We start from the raw sequence: 14,348 nt of genomic DNA, 5'->3' as shown, positions 1-14,348 counted from the left end.
GTGTATTGTAAAATAAAGCTAAAATAAAGATCTCTTTTTGGTTATATATGTACCACATAAAATTATCCAATATTTCCATGCTTTGATTGGACAAGGTGTTTAGAGTTATAGTGTTCAATCAGTATATGTCTTTTATTATTGTTTTTCTCAAGCAGGGTCTAGTGCACCCCCACCCCTGCTCCAGGGACATCATTCTGATCCTCTTTCTTCTTTTTAGAACTGAGTATATAGGGCTGTGTCACTATGTCCAGTTCAGTGTATGATCTTAGCATTTCTTCTCTACAATCAATGGTTAACTTGTATGCAACTTGGCTTTAATGTTAAATGCATTGTGTGGCCTTCTACTTGTTTGGAAAAAAGTGTTAGTCTTTATGAGATGTAGTCTGTCTGTGTCTTCTGGACATTAGTACCCAATATTTTATGTAAGAGAATGAGAATTTGCTAAAACAGTTTTATAGCTTTTTTCTCCTCCTCAAAAGTCCTCAAATTTTCTATCCTAGTGGCCCCTACTTGATGAAAATTATATCACATTTTATTTTGTTTTATTACTTTGAACATACTCTTTTTCATTTTTTATACTCTGGGTTTTTTAACTGCCCATCACTTTTCAAACTGTTGATAAAGGCAGTAGGTGTTTTTACCTAATCACCAAGATTATCCACTTCAAAATCATACATTTTGTCAAAATGAATGTACATAATTAAGGAAATTCATCATAGATCTCCCAAATGTCTATGTTTAATATCAACCTGTTGTGTTAGAGACTAGCTGTAAAATTGTCACTCTGGAATTTTTTTTTTTCATTGTGGGTTTTCTTGAATATCAAGTAGATTCATTATATATTTGGTTTGGGTAAATCATATTCTAAAGTTATCTTTACATTTTTTTTTTTTACAAATGTGTGTTGTTTCAGATCTCTTCAATCCTTGCCTGTCTTAAAAATCTTTATTTGGTTTCCAATCATGATATTGGAATAATTCTCTGAACTATAAAATACTATACTGAAAAAAAAAAGTTCTTTCAAAACCTTGAGACACTATCTTCTATTAATTAGCCTTTCTAATGTTATGTATAATTAGATATTTTTACTTCCATTAATCATTAACTTAACCACATACCTGCCAAAAGTTGTTAGGCATTTCTTGTTATCATTCTGAATTTTTAGTTATGTGTTTCTCAATTTGATCTTTTCTGCGCTTCACATGTGGGAGGACCTTTAACGTTGAAAATATGATTTTAGAGCCAGCCAGGAGGTGAGAAACCCGCGGACACGCACCATCAATGCTGCCACCAACTGAACTCCATTCCCACAGAACATACTCCACTGCCCACCCACACCTACCCCAGCATTCTCCCAGTGGACAGCCCTCTCCTGCAACATCTGCAGACCCTATAGGCACAAGCACCACCCACACCAGTTGGAAGAACAAGTAAGTGACTGCTCTCCCATCTGTACTGTCCCAACCTCCAGGCTCAAAGCCCCAAGCCACTTCACATGCCCCTCCACCTCCATCTCAACCCAGCAGGCAGCTAGCAGATAAGAGACCTTCAGGCAGGCTGCAGCACCACCGCTGACACCCATTGGACCTTGTGACCTGAAAGACCCACTCCGCAGCCCAAGACCACCAAGCCCATCCTCCCCCAACCCCCGCCAGCTGTCCCCCACAGCATCCGCAACCTCTAGAGGCACAAGGAACAGCTGCACCAGTTGGAAGGTCAGGTGAGTACCAGATCTCCCAGCTAAACTGCCCCAATCTCTAGGCCCTGAACCCTAGGGCACATCCTGTGCCCATCCCCCTCCCATCTCAACCCACCAAGGCAGCTGGGTCCTGCCCCCAACTCTGGTGGAACCCCACTGCTCTGCTGCAGACCCCAGCAGGCAGCCAGCAGGGCAGAGACCTGCAGGCAGGCTGCACCACCAGCACTGCTGCCACCCAGTGGACTCGGTTCCCACAAGATCCACTCCACCGCCAACGACACCTATCCCAGCATCCTCCACTGGACAGCCCTCTCTTCCAACATCAGCAGACCCTAGAGGCACAATCGCCACCCACACCAATTGGAAGTATACCAGCCCTTATAGGCACAAGCACCTCTTATGCCAATTTGAAGAACAGATGGGTAAATGTCTGTGTAAGAATACTTTCAACAACATAAAGAGCAATATGGCACCACCAGAACTCAGTGGTCCTACAACAGCAAGACCTGAACATACCAACACAGATGAAGCAGTAGAAAATGACCTTAAAAATGACTTTATGAAGGTGATAGAGCCCCTTAAAGAGGAAATGAAAAATTCCATTAAAGAAATTGAGGAAAAGACAAACAGAAAATTGGAAGAAATCTATAAATACCAAAAAGAAAGCCAGGAAAAACAAAAACAAAAACAAAAACAAAAACAAAAACAACCAAACAGGTGAAGGAAACAGTTTAAGACTTGAAAACTGAAATAGGGGCAATAAAGAAAACACAAACTAAGTGAATCCAGAAGCAGAAAATCTGAGTAAACAAACAGGAACAACAGATGCAAGCATAACCAACAGAATACAAGAAATGGAAGAGAGAATCTCAGGCAAGCAGGAAATGATAGAGGAAATAGATTCATCGGTCAAAGAAAATGTTAAATCAAAAAAAATTCTTAACACAAAACATCCAGGAAATCTGAGACATTATGAAAAGACCAAAACTAAGAATAATTGGGATAGAAGAAGGAGAATTCCAGCTCAAAGGCACAGAAAATATATTCAACAAAATCATAGAAGAAAACTTCCCCAACCCAAAAAAGGACATACCTATGAAGGTATAAGAAGCTTACAGAACACTAAATAAACTGGACCAGAAAAAAAGTCCCCTCATCACATAATAATCAAAACTCTAAGATACAGAAGAAAGAAAGAATATTAAGAGCTATAAAGGAAAAAGGCCAAATTAACCTATAAAGGCAGACATATCAGAATTACACCTGATTTCTCAATGGAGAATCCAAAAGCCAGAAGGTCCTAGACAGATGTTTTGCAGACACTAAGAAACAATGAATGCCAGCCCAGACTACTATAGCCAGCAAACCTTTCAGTCACCATAGATGGAGAAAACAAGATATTGCATGACAAGTCCAGATTTAAACAATACCTATCCACAAATCCAGCCCTACAGAAAGTACTAGAAGGAAAACTCCAACCCAAGAAAGTTGGCTGCATTCATGAAACAGAGGCAACAGATATCTCACACCAGCAAAACCCAAGGAATGGAAACACACACACACACTACTACCACCACCACCACCACCAAAACTGAAAGTAACAGAAATTGACAATCACTGGTAATTAATATCCCTTAATTTCAATGGACTAATTTGCCTATAAAAAGACATAGGCTAACAGAATGGATATGAAAACAGGATCCACCCTTCTGCTGCATACAAGAAACACACCTCAACTTCAAAGACAGATACTCTTACCTCAGAGTAAAGGGTTGGGAAAATACTTTCCAATCAAATGGACCCAAGAACCAAGCTGGTATAGCTATCCTAATATCTAACAAAGTAGACTTCAAGCTAAAATTAACAGAGATGGAGAAAGACATTTTATATTCATCAAAGGAGACATACATCAAGATGAAGTCCTAATTCTGAACATTTACGCCCCAAATTCAAGGGCACCCACATTTGTAAAAGAAACATTTCTAAAGATTAAATCACACGTTAATAGTGGGAGATTTCAACACTCTACTCTCACCAATGGACAGGTCTGCCAGACAGAAATTAACAGAGAAATAAGGGAACTAAGAGAAGTTATGACTCAAATGGATTTAATAGACATCTACAGAACATTTCAACCAAACACAGAAGAATACACCTTCTCAGCACCTCATGGAACCTTCTCTAAAATTGACCACATGCTAGGTCACAAAGCAAATCTCAACAGATACAAAAAATTGGAATGACCCCTTATATCTTATTGGATCACCATGGGTTAAAGTTAGAATTCGACAACAATGTACACTACAGAAAGCTTATAAACTCATGAAAACTGAATAACTCTCAACTGAATTACCACTGCATCAAGGAAGAAATAAGAAAGAAATTAAAGACTTCCTAGATTTCAGTGAAAATGAATGTACAACATAACTAAACTTAAGGGACACAATGAAAGCAGTGCTAAGAGGAAAGTTCATAGCATTAAATGCCTACATAAGGAATTTGGAGAAATCTCACACTAGTGACTTAACAGCACACTTGAAAGCTCTAGAACAAAAAAGAAGTATACACCTAGGAGGAGTAGATGGCAGAAAATGATCAAACTCAAGGCTGAAATAAACAAAATAGAAACAAAGAGAACAATACAAAGAATCAAGGAAACAAAGAGTTGGTACTTGGAGAAAATCCACAAAATAGAAAAACCCTTATCCAAACTAACCAAAGAGCAGACAGAGAAGATCCAAATTAATAAATTCAGAAGTGAGAAGGGAATATAACAACAGACACTGAGGAAATCCAGAGAATCATTAGATTATACTTCAAAAAGCTATACTCCACAAAATTGGAAAATCTAAAAGAAATGGACAATTTTCTTGATAGGTACCATATAACAAAACTAAATCAAGACCAGATAAATTATTTAAATAGACCTATAACCCCTAAGGAAATAGAAGCAGTCATAAAAAATCTACCAAGCAAAAAACGCCCAGGACCAGACAATTTTAGGGCAGAATTCTACAAGAATTTCAAAGAAGAGCTAATACCAATACTTCTCAAATTGTTTGACACAATAGAAACAGAAGGAACATTGCCTTTTTAAGAGGCTATAGTTACCCTGGTACCCAAACCACACAAAGGTCCAGCAAAGAAAGAGAATTACAGACCAATCTCTGTTATATGAACATTGATGCAAAAATATTCAAAAAATACTGGCAAACCAAATCCAAGAACACATAAAAATATAATCCACCATGATCAAGTCGTCTTTATCCCAGAGATGCAAGGGTGATTCAACATATGAGATTAATTGACAATTAATCCACCATATAAACAAACTGAAAGAAAAAAATCCACATAATCATCTCATTAGATGCTGAAAAGGTTTTTGACAAAATCCAACACCCCTTCATGATAAAGGTCTTGGAGACATCAAGGATACAAGGAACATAGCTAAACATAATAAAAGCTATATACATCAAGCCTACAGCCAACATCAAATTAAATGGAGAGAAACTCAAAGCAATTCACTAAAATCAGGAACAAGACTAGGCTGTTCACTCTTTCCATATCTATTTAATATAGTACTCAAAGTTCTAGCTAGGGCAATAAGACAACTAAAGGAGATTAATGGAATACAAATTAGAAATGAAGAAGTCAAACTTTCAATATTTGCAGATGATATGATTATATACAAAAGTGGCCCCAAAAAATTCTACCAGGGATCTCCTACAGCCAATATACACCTTCTGTAATGTGGTAGGATACAAGACTAACTAAAAAAAAATCAGTAGCCCTCCTATATACAAATGATAAATGGGCTGAGAAAGAAATCAGGGAAACAAATCCCTTTATATAATAGCCACAAATAATATGAAATATCTTGGGATAACTCTAACCAAACAAGTGAAAGACCTGTATGACAGACTTTAAGTCTTTGAAGAAAGAAATTGCAGATATCAGAAAATGGAAAGATCTCCCATACTCATGAATTGGTAGGATTAACATAGTGAAAATGGCAATCTTACCAAAAGCTATCTACAGATTCAATGCAAGGCCCATCAAAATCCCAACACAATTCTTCACAGACCTCAAAAGAACAATACTCAACTTTGTATGGAAAAACAAAAAACCTATTATAGCTAAAACAATCCTGTACAATAAAGGAACTTTTGGAGGCATCACAATCCCTGGCTTCAAGCTCTACTATAGAGCTGTAGTAATAAAAACAGCTTGGTACTGGCATAAAAACAGACACAAGGAACCAAATCGAAGATCATGATAGAAATCCATATACCTATGAACATCTGATTTTTGATAAAGGAGTCAAAATTATTCAGTGGAAAAGGAAAGCATCTTCAACAAATGGTACTGGAATAACTGGATGTGGACATGTAGAAGAATATAAATAGAACCATATCCATTACCTTGCACAAAACTCAAGTCCAAAGAGGATCAAAGACCTCAACATAAATCCAATTACACTGAACCTGATAGAAGAGAAAGTGGGACCTAGCCTTTAACACATTGGCACAGGAGACTACTTCCTGAATATAACAACAGTAGCATAGACACTGAGATGGACAACTAATAAATGGGACCTCCTGAAACTGAAAAGCTTCTGTAAGGCAAAGAATCTGGTTAATAAGACAAAATGACAGCTTACAGGATGGGAATGTATCTTTGCCAACCTCATATATGACAGAAGGCTGGCCTCCCAAATACATAAGGAACTCAAGAAACTAGACTTCAAAATACCAAATAATCCAATTAAAAAATTGGGTACAGATCGAAACAGAGCATTCGCAACAGAATTTCAAATGTCCTAACTAAATGTAAAGAATTGTTCAACATATTTAGTCATCAAGGAAATGCAAATCCAAATGACTTTGAGATACCATCTTACACCTGTCAGAATGGCTAAAATCAAAAACACTGATGACAGCTTTTGTTGGAGAGGATGTAGAGTAAGGAGAACACTCTCCCACTGCTAGTGGGAGTGCAAACTAGTACAGCCACTTTGGATATCAATATGGTGTTTTCAAAAAACTGGAAATCAGTCTACCTCAAGACCCACCTATATGAATCTTGGGCATATACCCAAACAATGCTCAATCATACCACAAAGATACTTGCTCAACTGTGTTCATAGCAGCATTATTCATAATAGTCAGAACCTGGAAACAACCTAGATGCCCCTCAACTGAAGAATGGATAAAGAAAATGTGGTACATTTACACAATGGAATATTACTCAGCTGTAAAAAACAATGACTTCATGAAATTTGCAGGCAAATGGATGGAACTAGAGAAAAATATCATCCTGAGTGAGGTAACCCAGTCCCAGAAAGACAAACATGGTATGCACTCAATCACAAGTGTATACTGGGAGTAAAGTACAAGATAACCAAACTGCAGTCCACAGCCTCAGATAGGCTAGACAACAAAGAAGGCCCAAAGAGGTTTGCATGTATTTCCCTGGGAGGGAGAAGAGATCTCCTGCGTAAACTGGGGGTGGGAGGAGATGGGGAAATGGGAACTTGAAGGAGCGGGTTGGGTAGGCTGGGCATGAAAGCCAGGTTGAGGGCAGGACTGAGGGTGAGAGTAAAGAAAGACATCTTCATAGGGGAGGGGGACATTTCAGGGTTAGGGAGAAACCTGGTGCCAGGGAAACTCCCAGGAATCCACAAGGATGACCCCAGCTAAGTCTCCCAGAAATAGTGGAGAGGGTGCCTAATTGTCATAAGATACCCTTTACCCAGTAACTGGTAGAAAGTAGATGCAGAGATCCATAGCCAAGCACTGGACAGATCTCTGGGAGTCCTCCTGAAGAAAAGGAGGAGGGATCAAAAAGTCAGGGTGCTCAAGGTCATGAGGGAGGAACCCACAGAGACAGCTGACCTGAGCTGGGGGAGGGAGCACATGGACTCTGGATAACAGTCAGGGAGCTTGCATGGACCTAGACCCTCTGCATGTATGTGACAGTTGTGTAGCTTGGTCTGTTTGTTTGTAAGACTCCTAGCAGTGAGATCAGGACCTGTGCCAGGCACTTAGCTGGCTTTTGGAGCCTGTTCCCCATGCTGGATTACCTTGTCCAGCCTTGATGCAGCGGGGAGGAACTGGGTCCTGCCACAACTTGATGTACCATGCTTTGTTCAAGCCCATGGTAAGCCTGCCCTATTTCTGAAGGGATATAGAGGAGGAGTGGATGGAGAGGGGGGATAGATGAGAGTGGGAGGAAATGGAAGGAGAGGAGGGAGGGGGAACTGTGGTTGGTATGTAAAATAAATGAAAAAAATGTTAAATAAAAAAAAGCAATCAGGCTGAGCAAGCCATGGGGAGCAAGCCAGTAAGCATCACCCCTCCATGGACTCTACATCAGCTCCTACCTCCAGATTCCTGCCCTGTTTGAGTTCCTATCTTGACTTCCTTTGATGATGAACCCTGATATGGAAGTGCAAGCCAAATAAATCCTTTGTTCCCCAAGTTGCTTTTTGGTCATGGTGTTTCATTGCAGCAATAGAAACCCTGACTAAGACAACTTTTAACACAGGCACTAAGATCAACAATTAATAAATGGGACTTGATGAAACTGAAAAGCTTCTCAGCATGCACAGGGCCTTCACAGATCTGCACCAGGTCCTCTGTGCATGTATTACGGCTTCCAGGTTAGTGTTTTTGTGGGATTCCTTGAGTGTGCGAACAAGTGGCTCTCTGCTTATTACACTGTCTCTTGGGCTCTGTTTTCCTTTTCCTTCTGTTTGTCTTGTCCAACGCTGACATGTTCGTTTTTGTTTTATATTATCATATTTTATTTTGTTGCTATCCCTTAGAATCCTGTTCTTTTCTAATGAGAGACAGAGAAGGGGTGGATCCAGACAGGAGGGGATCTGAGCAGGAACTAGGAGTGTGTGGGGGGGACCATAATCAGGACATATTGTGAGAAAAAAGTGTTTTCAATAAAAGGAATAAAGAAAAGTTTAAAAAAAGAAAATATGATTTTATTAAATTCTGGTAAACATTAATCCATTGTTTCTTTGATTGTTTCCTTCCCTCAATTTTCTTGCTCCATTTTTATGAAACTCTGATTAAAGAGATATTCGACTTATTGGACAAACTAGTCTGTGTCTCTTAATTTTCTTTTATATTTTCTATCCCTTTTCTCAAATTAAATGAACTCTTCTTTAAATTTTCAAGGCTATATCTTTATCTTTCCTTGTTCCTTTTCATGAATTCTATTTTATATGCAATATTTCTTAAATATCTATAAGGATTTTGTGTTTTCTGTAACTTACCCTTTTATCAGTATCTGCTATGATAGTCTAAGATCTTGAAATGTATTAACATAGTCTGGTAAATAGGCCTACTGTGCTTAGCAATTTCTTTCCAGAACCACATTCACCATTTATTTTGTGAACATATTCTGAGCACCTTGAACACTGAAGGCACAATACCAGACACTGATAAAAAAAAAGGAGCTTATAGTCTATTGTAGTGCTTTTGTAATTTTTATTTTTAAATTCTTGCTTGCTTCACCTTTTTATAGTAAACTCTTTGCATATCTCTGAAGAAAAATTTGTCAAGGGATAATTTTAGTCATTTGTTTAGAAAAACAACAGAAACACTGAACTTAAAGAAATGTTTTGGCATGGCTGGGAAGATGGCTCAGTCCATATAATGCTTACTACACAAGCATGCAGACCCCAATTCGAGCACCAGAATACACAGAATTCAAAAGCTGGGCATAGTAGCACATGCTTTTAATCTCAGTATGGAGAGGCAGAGACACACAACTCCCTAAGACTCATTGGCCAGCCCACCTAGCCTACTCAATTTTAAGTTGCAGGCCAGTGTTTGACCTTGTTTATAAGGTAGAGACTGACACCTATGCATTCAAGACTGCATGCACCAGTACACACACACACACACACACACACACGCACGCACGCACGCACGCACGCACGCACGCACGCACATGCACACCACATACACACATACTTTAGCAAACTTCATTATAGTCATATTGGTCAATGCATAATTGGTCTCATGAGCTGGACATGTTTCTTGAAATTCTATGGTCTGAATGAATGTATTAAAGCTATGTAGCCATTTCTCCCTTTTCCATGCTTATGGATCTCTATAAGAAAGGTACAAAATAATATATCTAATATATTGTATACTTCTGAACCCACATTCAGCACACTCCTCTGCATACTGCTTGCCAAACAGTTTTTGAAACTCTTGTGTTCAATCAGATATCCAGGATATTTAATCTCAACTAGATGAACCCAAAAATATAGTAACAGATGCCACCATTACTATCCTCCTAGGAAAGAATATATTATAACAGAAAGAGCACACCCTTGGCAACACACAGATCTGAGGTCATATGAGACAGATGAAGAAGATCCACCTCTCTTGGATACCAAGTAGGTATTAAATACCAGGAAATCACTATTAATATCTTTTAACAATAAGTATTAAGATTATTGATAAATTCTCTTTGGTTTTTCTTGTGTTCTTTTGGATGGGATCATACTTTGTAGCCCAGGCTGGTCATGAACTCATTGCAATTTTCCTCCTTTAGCTTCCTAAATGCTAGAATTACAGGATGATTCACTACACATAGCCTGTTCCTTAAACTTATATTCGTAATCACTCATGACGTTCATTTTTCTGTAATCAAGCAAAGATCAGTTGTGGGATGTGATAATTTGACGCCTTAGTTAGCATCTGTTGGACTCTTGCTTGCTGCCCTGGCTGTCTTGAGCAAAATGGCTGTCAGTCAAACAGCCAACTGGACAACGCTTTATGCTACTACCAGCCATCTGGAACACTCCACTGACACCCTGAGAAAACTATAGTACAATTGCAGCTGATTAGGCTTGCTCCTGAAGGCACAGCCTTAGCCAGGGATTCTTGAAACAGTTTGCATCAAACTTTTTCCTATCATAAATTTTGACAAGCTCTAGATGACCCTGCAATTATTTCTACCTAGGCCAGAAGGGGGGTACTTCCTCTGAGGGCCTCACAGAGTGCTAAGAGTTTCGATTACGATTTGTACAAACTATAAAGCTACCAACTATTTCTTCCTGAGTACAGCAAAAAGATCCTCTCTGCAGCCAGCCGATTGGCTCCAGTGTCCTGTATATCACCTCCTAGATGAGTCCTCTCAGTAACCTTAATGTCTGAGCTGGATTTTCATGTTTTCACTTCTTCATGAAGTGGGAATTAATCATTATAATATCTGCAGTTGAATCTACTGGTTATCCACAGACCAAAGACTATTGGAAAGTCTGTAACTATTAATCTCACTACAAGAGCTGAAAGACAGTTTATGTACAGGCATCTTCTTTGCTGGGGATACTTCTTAACTCTCTCTCTCTCTCTCTCTCTCTCTCTCTCTCTCTCTCTCCTCTCCTCTCCTCTCCTCTCCTCTCCCCCTCTCTCCTCCCTCCCTTTCTCTCTCCCTCTCCCTCCATCTATCTAGATTTCTCAGCCATCTAACTCTGTGCTCTCCTCTATAGCATGTTTAGTATCCCTTTGTACTTCGATCAACACTGGCCTCACTTCTTCCTTCTGCTTTGTTAATACTGAAGCAACCTGTGTTTTCCATAAAGTCTAGAACACTTTTATTTGCAACCTTCAGCATCATTGGAGGCCTTGTTAAAGCATCAATTGTTGGTCTCACTCCAAGCTTCTCTTTTAGAGGGCCTTAATGGTGCCTGAAAACCTGAATTTTTAACATGCTAGTAGTCTCAATACCATTCTTTGAAAACCCTTAAAATTCATCATCTCAAAACTACATTAAGGAAGCAGGCAGGTAGTTACCTACTTTCAGCTGCAGAGTCCCATGAGTGACATTGCTTTCTGCACATTCTTCCCATCATTTGTGTCCTCTGATCCAAGTAGCATTTTTGCACTAACTTTTTTGTGTTAATCAAGCGATTTGAACAAACAAACTTCTACTCCCCGCCCCAGATACATCACCCACTGCAGACTGAAGAAACAGTTCCACCCAAGTCCAAGAAGCAATGAGTTTAATTGAGTTGACTTTGTAGTAGCATGGGCACTTCTGGATGATTACAGCACTGAAAAAAGTGCCCCTTCACATGCATGCTATCAACCACTATTTGTCTTTAGGGATATGTGAGTCCCTGAGCTCCTACCTGAGGGGCTTGTTAATTGCTGAGGTAAGGGACATTTTCTTCAGTGGTGTGGCCACCCATAAGTTGCTTATAATCCTGTAAGTGACTCCCACACATGCTTATATAAGTAACTCCAGTTAAATTCACTGGTTCATTGGACTAGACTTGAATGGAATTATTTCTTTGGTATCTTGTTGGTGCCATATCTGACATAAGTACATATTTACTCACATATCTCCATAAAAGTTAGTACAATACTCGGTGCCCAATGGGAGGCCCTGAAGACTCAAAGATGCATTTGAGAGGAGCACTTGAACTGTCTGTGGAAGGAGTGAGTGATAAAATATGCAATGGGAGATAATCTGTCCAGGGGGGTGTATCCTGGAGGTCATACCAATGTGGCCACCATTCCCCCAGTAGTATGGGATGACACACCTAACTTTTGCAGTGAATAAAATGGTATGCAACTAAGGCTGCTCCATCAGAAGGCAGTCTGTCTATAGAGGGCATTCCCTGGTGACATGGAGTAACAAACTTTGATGGATGGTGTCTACCATGAGGACAGAGATGTTCCCCAAATGACTGGCCATAGAATATATTATAATTCCTGAAGTTATCATGTGTGGGATGGTATCATAATCAGACTGTGGCATCAGTTGTGTGGGTATTGCTTTGGGTGATAATACATACACTGAGGCTGAGCTTTCTCCCCCAGAAGAATTCACTCACATGAAGGAGTGACTGTAAAAGAGAATTAACACAGATGTTAAACTTGCACTTGCCTGTGGATTGGCAGGAAAAGTGGAAAGCCAGAAAGATGAGGTATTGTTTTGTTGTCTCTTGTGACTAAAGGCTTAAAAAGAAGAGGACAAATTATATCTCTACTAAATCGTCTCCTCGGGGATCCATGAACTTAGAACCTATGGGAAGAGAAGAAGGAAGAAAGTCAGGTAGAAGTGATAGAAGAAAGTCCATGTCCAACCCTTAATTCAGTGGAAGAGAAAACTCAGTGAGACGGTATACAGTTGAGGACCTCAGTAATGGCACGCAAGAGGGAACTATTGTAATCAGGGAGTACCCTGCTTTTGAACTGCTTAAATTGTGGGAAGATTTTTGAAAAAAAAAAAAGCATGAAAGAGGCCTTTACAGCTTGCCTTGGGAGACTGATAGTCATAGATGGGAGAAGTCTGAGTGTTGTGGAAGTACAGAAACAGTAGCATAAGGGTTCACTTCATCCTTCAGACAAAAGCTGCTTAATCTGAGCAATAGAAGGTAAATCAACTGTGATGGATAGACTCACATGAGCTATTAGGTACATTTGTTCTTCACCACCTGAGGTCTTCAAGAATGTAAGGCACTGGAGGACAGTAGAGGAAGGACAGGAATCACTGTAGAAACTGGACACGAGGGAGACAGTGTTTGATGTCCAGTTCACTAGGCCAGATAACACTGTGCTTACAGGAGAGTTAGGAAAGAGGTTGATTCAATGGGAACCTTATGACTGGTATATAGATATAACAATTTTTCTAAGCTCCATGGTAGCACATGAGCTATACAAGGGGGGAGAGGCTCTGGTAGAGCTGAATGATTTAGATAGGCAGGTAAACTGGGTTCAAAAAGTGCTAAAGAACACAGAAGGAGAATAGAAAAAGAAAAAGCAGACAAATGGATTCTATCTAGGTCATTCAAAGGCCAATGTGGTATGATCTGTGTCTGGCCAAAGTTTCTAGGGAACAGTTGACAGAAAGCCAAGTTACGTGCAAATGAGGAATTGGACCGCTTATTGATGGATAGTGTAAATGCTAAAAAGGATGCAAATGAAGAAGACTAAGTTTGTCCTGGGTGTAAGAAGTTATCACCCTATAGTAACTTGTTTACAATCCGTCTTTCAATAAAGTGCACGGGGCGGTGGGGGGGAGGGGGGCGATGATTGGTCACCAAGTCTGCTGCCATCACAGCACTTGAATGTGGCTTGATGGAGGGATGGCAGCTTCAGTCATAGCCCCTGCCCAGGACCTGCCATGCTTGAAATGTCAGCTCATTAGTAATTGTTGCAGACATGGCAGACAGGATCCCAGCCCTGTCCCCTCTTGGCCTTGTGCCAGGCTGAGCAGCTTACACTCACTCCATGAAATATGTCAGAGGTACAAAGTGGAACGAAGCATGAGGACCCAATGGCAGCACCCCAGGGTGAGGAAGTAGGACAGCTAGTGGAGAACAAGTGCAGATTGTAAAGGGCTGAGACAATGCTCTCTATCTATACCATTGTTCCTGAAGCAGGATAGAAATGCAAGGAAAAGGCTAGTGCTATGGGAAGTTAAAAGCCCCACATCCTGGAGTTTGTTTGAAGCTTCTCACCAGCTAAGAATCAAGAGTTCCAGTACAATTAGTAACACTGACTATATATATATTGCTAAAATATAAATAACATTCTTTTCACAAAGAACTAGTTTATGTCAAAGTGATAATGAACCAGGCTTAAGGTCATCTGAATGTGTATGACCTTGG

At 39.8% G+C, this 14,348-nt stretch overlaps 1 long non-coding RNA gene across 1 annotated transcript in view; it reads left to right on the top strand.

Moving 5' to 3' along the window:
* LOC121825674 (uncharacterized) overlaps positions 1 to 14,348 on the top strand; it is a 91,281-nt gene that overhangs the window by 25,056 nt on the left and 51,877 nt on the right. The window contains exons 4-7 of the long non-coding RNA XR_006068034.2: positions 1,241 to 1,430; positions 1,524 to 1,715; positions 8,246 to 8,360; positions 10,023 to 10,121. This is a non-coding gene — a long non-coding RNA (uncharacterized LOC121825674). The remainder of the gene's footprint in view (positions 1 to 1,240; positions 1,431 to 1,523; positions 1,716 to 8,245; positions 8,361 to 10,022; positions 10,122 to 14,348) is intronic.

This window comes from Peromyscus maniculatus, chromosome X (genome assembly GCF_049852395.1).
Source record: "Peromyscus maniculatus bairdii isolate BWxNUB_F1_BW_parent chromosome X, HU_Pman_BW_mat_3.1, whole genome shotgun sequence".
NCBI lineage: Eukaryota > Metazoa > Chordata > Mammalia > Rodentia > Cricetidae > Peromyscus > Peromyscus maniculatus.
Note: the sequence above shows the minus strand (reverse complement) of the source record. Positions and strands in the feature narration are given on the sequence as shown.